This window comes from Petaurus breviceps, unplaced genomic scaffold (assembly GCF_028583685.1).
Source record: "Petaurus breviceps papuanus isolate PSGF00001 unplaced genomic scaffold, PetGlider_PUasm1.0 207, whole genome shotgun sequence".
Classification (NCBI taxonomy): domain Eukaryota; kingdom Metazoa; phylum Chordata; class Mammalia; order Diprotodontia; family Petauridae; genus Petaurus; species Petaurus breviceps.
The window spans coordinates 21,621,775-21,629,202 of record NW_027185850.1 but is presented as its reverse complement, the minus strand read 5'-3'; positions in this window follow the sequence as shown (position 1 = coordinate 21,629,202).

Below are 7,428 nucleotides of genomic sequence, written 5' to 3'. Positions count from 1 at the left end.
AGGAAGGAAGGAAGGAAGGAAGGAAGGAAGGAAGGAAGGAAGGAAGGGAGAGAGGGAGGGAAAAAGAAGTAAGGAGGAAGAGAAGGAAAAAAGAGAAGGAAGCAGAAAGATGGAAGGAAGAAAGGAAGGAAGGAAGAAAAGGGAGGGAGGGAGGGAAAAAGAAGGAAAGAAAGGAGGGAAAGAGGGAGGGAAGAAAGGAAGGGAAGGAAGAGGAAAGAGGGAAGGGAAAGGAGGGAAGAAAGGAAGGAAACAAGCATTTATCATGATGTACCAGGCACTGTGCTAATTTCTGTACACTTAACCCTTTTAGCCCAGGAACTCCCCAGGGCTGCCCTCTTTGGAGGGTTTCATGTTGCCCCACCAGATACAGGCATGCTCTGGCCATGCTTCACTTCCCATCCAAGAGATCTTCACTCCCCCTTCTCTCTCCTCCCTACCCCTCCCTCCACCCTAGGATTTCTAATTTGGGACCAATGGTCAATACCACCATGGCTACTAGAAAAAGTTTGAATCTGCTCCTTCTTGGCTCCTTTCACCATGACTTTCTGGGCTCAAATAGCCCTGCTTGGCTCCCGGTGCCTATGGGTGTTGCCTTCCTCTATTAGAATTCAGGCTCTTGAGGTCAAGGACTGTCTTTTCTCCTGTCTCAAGAATCCTCAGGGTTTAGCACAGGCACTCCACTCTGCTCATTCATTCATTCATTTAGCAGTGTTGGATAAGGAGTCTGAAGATTGGGTTCAAATCTTGGCTCTGCTACTTAAGTGCCCACCAGAAATTATACACCAAAGCCCCCTAAACCTGCCAGAAGGGGCCCCTACCAGGATCCCTGGACACAACCTAATAGGCCATAATAGTGAGGGAACTTTTCATATGTGTTTCTAGAAACATACCCCAGATACAAGTCTGTTCTTGTTAGGTACCAAAGACTTTACTAGAAATGGTACCCCCCCCCCCCTTGGAACCATATTTTGTTGTTAGCAACATCTCGGTCTATATAAGTTTGCTCTGCAAAGGGCTTGGGGCTGTCTTCCCCAGGCACCAGCTGGTTAATAAACACTCCTAAATTATAATTGGCTTTGCTGTCCTGTTATTTCTCGGATGTCCACTACATTTTGGAGGTTCCACCGAGATAGCCTTTGGCTCTGTATTGACAGCTGGACCAGGCTCCCTGGAAGGCCAGGAGGGCAGTCTGACCTAGGGGAGGTGGCCACCGAGTGAAATTCGTCGGCCCCTGGCTTGTACTGTTTTCCTGAGTGAACCAGAAACCCGAGTCCTTCCCCAATTCTTTCAGTTTGGTCCAATGAGTGTTCTGTGACCTGTTTCTGTTGAGTGCTCCTGTAATGGTAAGAGGCTAAGCTGGACGCGGCATAGATGCCCTTACTGCTTTCCATGGGACGCTGTCGGAGCACCCTGTTTTCCGTTTCTCTATATTTCTATCCGATAATTATAATTGTCTCTGTAACATTTACTTTTATTCAGTTCATCTTTTTCTTTGTATCTGTCACTAGATGTCGCTGTTTTTTGTCACTAGGTGTCGCTGTAATTTTAATTGTGATGTCTACCTGTGTTTCTGTGACTTTAACTCTTGTTTCATCCTATTTCTGATTATATTTATGGACCAACCATGATCTATGATCTTAATTGCCTTTGTAATCTTAATTTTTTGTCTCATTTTGTCTCTACTTGCATTTATGGGCCAACAAATATCTGTTCCCCAGGGGGGCAAAACCTCCTTAGCCAAAGAGGGCCCCAGTACTATTCAGCCTCAAGTCTCAGCCCAGGGAGCCACTGCCAAAGACCAAAAGCTGAACCAATGCATGGCCAGGGCAGTAGTGGAAGTTTTGACTAAAATAGGCATTTTCCCCTCCCAAAACAAAGGACCCTGCCGTACGTGGAAATACATCCCCTGCAGGAGGGAGGAGGGCAGTCATGAATCATCCCATCAGCAACCACTGGAAGGAGATCGGTGTGCCTATTGCAGAAAGAGCGGCCACTGGAAAAACACCTGTCCATCCTGTAACCCTAATCCAGTCCTCCCCTTGAAAAACCAAATGGGGGGGGGGGAACCAGCTCCCAACATCCTATCTATAGCTGATTCTAACCTGCTCTCTTCCTGAGGAATCTCAGTTGCTCCACTTGGAGTCCCCAGAAGGGAGTGCACTTTCTCCACTTCTCAAAAGTTCCCCTGGACCCCCTTTCAAAATCCAAACTTTCAGTGCAAGGAACCATCGGAGAGACAAAGCATGTATTTTGTGTGTTGTTTTGTGTATATCCTGTCTCTGGGATATCAGTGACGCCTTTATCGAGTCAACCAGCCCCGGAGCTGCGGGCAGGTAGAAAGGATGAAGGCTTCTTCCTTTTGCCCTGCTGCATTTTCTGTATATTCTGTCTGTATGTGTAAAGAAATTTCTAAATCTACCATCCTGTAAGATTAAAAAAAAAAGCAGCCAAAAGAATGCTATACCTGTGCTAGAGAGATTAATAATCTCTTAAGGAATGGCTGTTGGCAGAAAACCATTTCTCCTTCTACTCCTTGAACTCCAACCAAAGTTCTCGAAGTAGAAAGACAAATGGACAGAGAGAGAATGGGAAATTTCTCCCCTAAAATCTATCTAAGAGAAAAAGAGGTCACTTCAATGATCAAAGAGAAGTAGGTTTCCAAGCTGCACTTTGAAATAGGACTAACACTTAACCCTTTCCTGGGTCATAGAAAGAGAACTGTGCAACATCGTTGGGAATATAAATCCAGGTAATTGAATTCATTCTGGTTACTATTTGGCACTACAAAAATTGGAATTTAAGGTCACCAGATTGGTTGTTCAATTGTTTTTATTTCAAAGTTCAACATTAAGACCAAGGATTGTTACTGGTAAACAGTTGTATTATCTGTGTTGTATGAGAAGCAGTTTCTCTTAAAGTCTTGAAGTAGATCTGAAATTTTAAAGGAATGAACACCTAAGAAAAGTTTAGGTGAGCAAAAGGTCAAAAAGAAATTCATTAAGATTCTCTTCCCTGTGGTCACAGTTCTTCTTAGTTAGGTCTACAGAGCCCTCCCCTGTCATCCATCTCTGACGGAGCTAAGGAGACAGTAAGAGGTTTGAACCATTAAGATTTTTTTCTCCCTGTTGTCCTGGCTATAACTGGGCTGGGGCTACAGTGAAGTTAATTTGAGTTAACTTTCTCCAAAAAGAAAAAGAGGAAAGGTACAGTAGCTACATTGGAGCTACACAGGCTTGTCATCTGCCTACCTAAAAGGTTAAATCTCTGAATAGAACATTTTTTTTTTCTGAATGACATGGGAACAGTTAGACAAGGGAAAAGAAGCTTGTGAAACAAAGGTACAAATACAAGTTAATCATTATACCATATACTAAGCCTGGGATACATCTGAGCTATTAAAGTGTGTGTTACATCTGAGCTATTCAGCCTAAAATTATATTCTTTCCACAGCCTAAATAGTTTAGTAAAAGGGTACTCCACCTAGCTCCCACCAGCAATAGTTTTAGATCCCCAGGTACCCTGAAGTCCATCCCTCTAAGTAAGCAGAGCCTGCAGTTTTTACTTCAAGTTTCCCAGACTCTCTCCTCAATGCTCCAGGCTAAAAATCTCCTGGCACTCCCCAGTTGAGCAGTGCTCTTTTTCTCCCAAATCGACCACCCCATAACCAGGGTCTGCTAATAGGAAGCATTTATAGAGGTTAATTTGGTAGAGCATAGACTGATAATGTGCTTTGAGTGTGATGATTTTGGAAAAATGAAGGATTTTCCCCTGAAATATAGAGTTCACTCTGTACCATGAAGCCCCAACTTTAGTACCATCTAAGAGATTTCTCCCTTGCTGCAAATAATCACTTTGCTTGTTCCAGTGCCAAGGAATTAAAGAAGGTTGGTAAGGACTCCTGGAAAACAATGGAGCAGGGAGAAAACACCCCAGAATATAGAGCAAAAAGAGAAAAACACGAGAGGTACAGCTAAGAGAATGATGAAAGAGGGAAAATCAGAAAAGTGAGAAAAAGCTTGTCAGTGAGAAACAGTGTGTTCCAAACTCTGCACTGGTTGTGTGACCTAGTACAAATCATTTAACCCTGAGTCTCAATTCATCTGTAAAGTGGGAATATGAGAAAAAGAGAGGAGAAAATGAGGTCAGAAGTCACCGAGCCTCTTCACTTGGTAAGATCTATCATTCTTATATGTAATTTGGAAATGCAATTAATGTCATCTTGCAGCTTATATTATTGTTGTATTTCTACACCGTATATTGTAAAACCTGAGCGAGGGAAAAAATGGTGTAAGACCAGCAGTGTTACTTTAAATATGTATATCTGCTATTTAGAAAAACTTATAAAACTATTAATTAAGCTACTTTGGGCTACTATTTTAATGCTAAAACCTATAATTGTTAATTGATTATTGTATGTGGAAAAGAGGAAACTGGATGAAAACCTGTCTGACTAGTTCTGTCCATTCTGAGCAGTCTCTCCTGCTTACAAGTCATATAAATTTTCCTTATGTTGTAAAACTGTCAAATCCCCTAGAAACTATCTCCAGACAAGGTCATTCTGCCTGAGAAAGGCAGAATTGTTTTAGTAAAAAGATTTTTTATAAATTGGCTTTTATATTTTAGAAGGATGGTAAAAGGAATTCCTTACATTACAAGATCTGATAGATCTTTATTATTTATTGCAGCCCCATGAGAATAGAAATAATTATAACTGGCTCTGAGCTGTGATTGGTGGAACCTGTTGTTTAAGGTAAAAAGCACTTGGGACCATAACTAAATTTTATTTTGAGTCTGAATTTGGGTATAGTTGTCTGCATTGAATCAGTATCTGAGAGGAAAATACCAGTAGATACTCAGAGGAAATGTGATCCTGTACTGTCAACAGGTGGAAGTCTACATTTGGTAAAGGCTGAAGGGACAATCTTAGCCTCTGTCTGGGATGAGATCCCTCCTGGCTCTATTTACCCATGAGGTTCCTTTGAAAAGGAATGTTTCCCCCATATTCCTGAGTCTAGCTATGAGATGAAATATCTGTGACTGTACCAGAATTTACACAGAGCCAAGGTTGTTTTCTCCTGGCATATTTGGAATGTCACATGTCCCTGCTTTTTTTCCTTCTATAAGAGGTTTCTATGTTCAGAGCAAGTAATCAGTAAAAGATGAGCTCTTTCATGTTAGCTTATTGGAAAATCTAATATTATTTTTTATCTAGAATTACAACATGTACAGAAAGTTATGCAAACTGCTTAAGATCATTTTAAAAGTTTTCAATTAACTTCCTTCATAAAGGTTTAGTGATCATTGAAATTGTATTGAAGAAGGAAAATACCTTTAGAGGAAATTTTTAAATTTTCTAGTGTGATTTTAAGAGACCCACTAAAACCTCCACTTGCAAAATTGATGTAACAAGTTGTGAAGCAGAAGAGAACTTGCTATTTTGATCCATTATTTAAGCAAGTGTTAATATTTGTAATTGAATACATATGTGTAAAATTCATTCCCCTTTTTGAAATTTTGTTTGGCACTCCACCTTCTATTGTATTTTGGGTGACAAATGCTGTTATGTATGACTGTTAATGATTTACTTCTCAAGTCCCTCCAAGCTCTCCGAAACATCCAGGACGCAGTCCAAGTGGTGTACCAGACTACTCCGCTGTAAGGTGTTGTAATAGTAATAGCATTTAAAGATCCCCTTGTATTGGCTTGGTTTTTGGTTTGATTGTGTTAAAACCCAGAGCCTGTGAATCCCACTTGTGGGATGGACTTGTTGACGTGAAAAGAGAGGGCTGAACTGGGAGGAGCTGGTGTCGTAAATTTAGAGAGACACGAGAAAAGAGAGAGGCTGAAGAACTTTTTGGAAGCAGCATCTTGGAGGCAGAGAGAGACGGAGAGGATTGCTGAGGGCCACTTTGAATTGCCCTGGACTTTTGAGACCTGCCCCTGGAGCTGCCAAGGACTGAGGAGACATGGCTGTTATGTTGGTACTTTGTCTGTCTGTTTTGATGTTGTTTTGCCAGATTTGTCCACTGGTGAAGGACAGTGCTGTTGTTGCAGAAGACCTGGGCAATTCAAAGTGGCCCTCAGCAATCCTCTCCGTCTCTCTCTGCCTCCAAAGGTGCTGCTTCCAAAAAGTTCTTCTGCCTCTCTCTTGTGTCTCTCCAAATCTACGTCACCAGCTCCTCCCAGTTCAGCACTCTCTTTTCACGTCAACAAGTCCATCCGACAAGTGGGATTAACAAGCTCTGTGTTTTAACACAATCAAACCAAAAACCAAGCCAATACAGGGGAATCTTTAAATGCCATTACTATTACAGGTGGCCGGAAGAAAAGCCTGAATCCACCACTCCAGTGACTTACAACTGAAGATTAAGAGACTGTCCTGATGCTCCTGTTCCTGGCATTCCTGCCTTTGTCCAGTTCCAACTCCTATGCTCCCATCTTTTACTCTTGGACTCTTACTAAGACAATTGATGGGACTCTGCTAGCAAAGAATGTGACTCATAGCCAGCCCACCCTTTTCTTTGATCACTGTGCCCCAGATTCATGTTGTTTTCCTATACAGGCGGGAACCTATTTCCTATTCTGCGGGAACCGATGCTGCTGCTTGTGGAGCAGAAAAGCAGCCTTTGGTCAACCCAGTCGTATGTCTGCTCTGAGGATGGGTCTCCTGATTGTGGGGGACAGGGAAATATCATTGTGTCAATTGGGATTGTGTAACCATTGCTAACTGGGTCTCCGGTGACAGCCATGACCACCACATTTCATTTCATTGTAGTACCCTTAAGTCATGCATCCCAGTTGTCATCAGGGTTTTGGATTGGACCAAAAAGAATTGGAAAACTGGGACACCTTGGGGAATCAGGTTTTATGTCACAGGAACCTTGTTCACTATTCAACGCACTCCGGTGCCAAGGGATCTTACTCCCAACGGTCCCAACCCAGTCCTCAACCCACCTCCTGGTGGCGATAGAACCCCGGATGGTCCCCCTGTTCCACCCATTACCATCACCCCTGCACACTCGGGCAGCACTCTGGTAGACCCCAAGTTCCTCGGACCTGAGCTTAACTTCTGACTGCTTGTATGCAAGAACACCTTTGTGCTAGCAGCCCCCATTTTAGTCCCTATCCTAGTCGGCCTTGGTATGGCAGGATCGGCAGCAATGGGTACCACAACCCTAGTGCAAGAGAACAATCCCCCGGACTCAGTTGAGTCTGAGTTTCAACTATGAACAAGAAAAAGGGTGGAGTGAAGTGCCCACCAGAAATTATACACCAAAGCCCCCTAAACTTGCCAGAAGAGGCCCCTACCAGGGTCCCTGGACACAACCTAATAGGCCATAATAGTGAGGGAAATTTTCATATGTTTTGCTAGAAACATACCCCAGATACACGTCTGTTCTTGTTAGGTACCCAAGACTTTACTAGAAA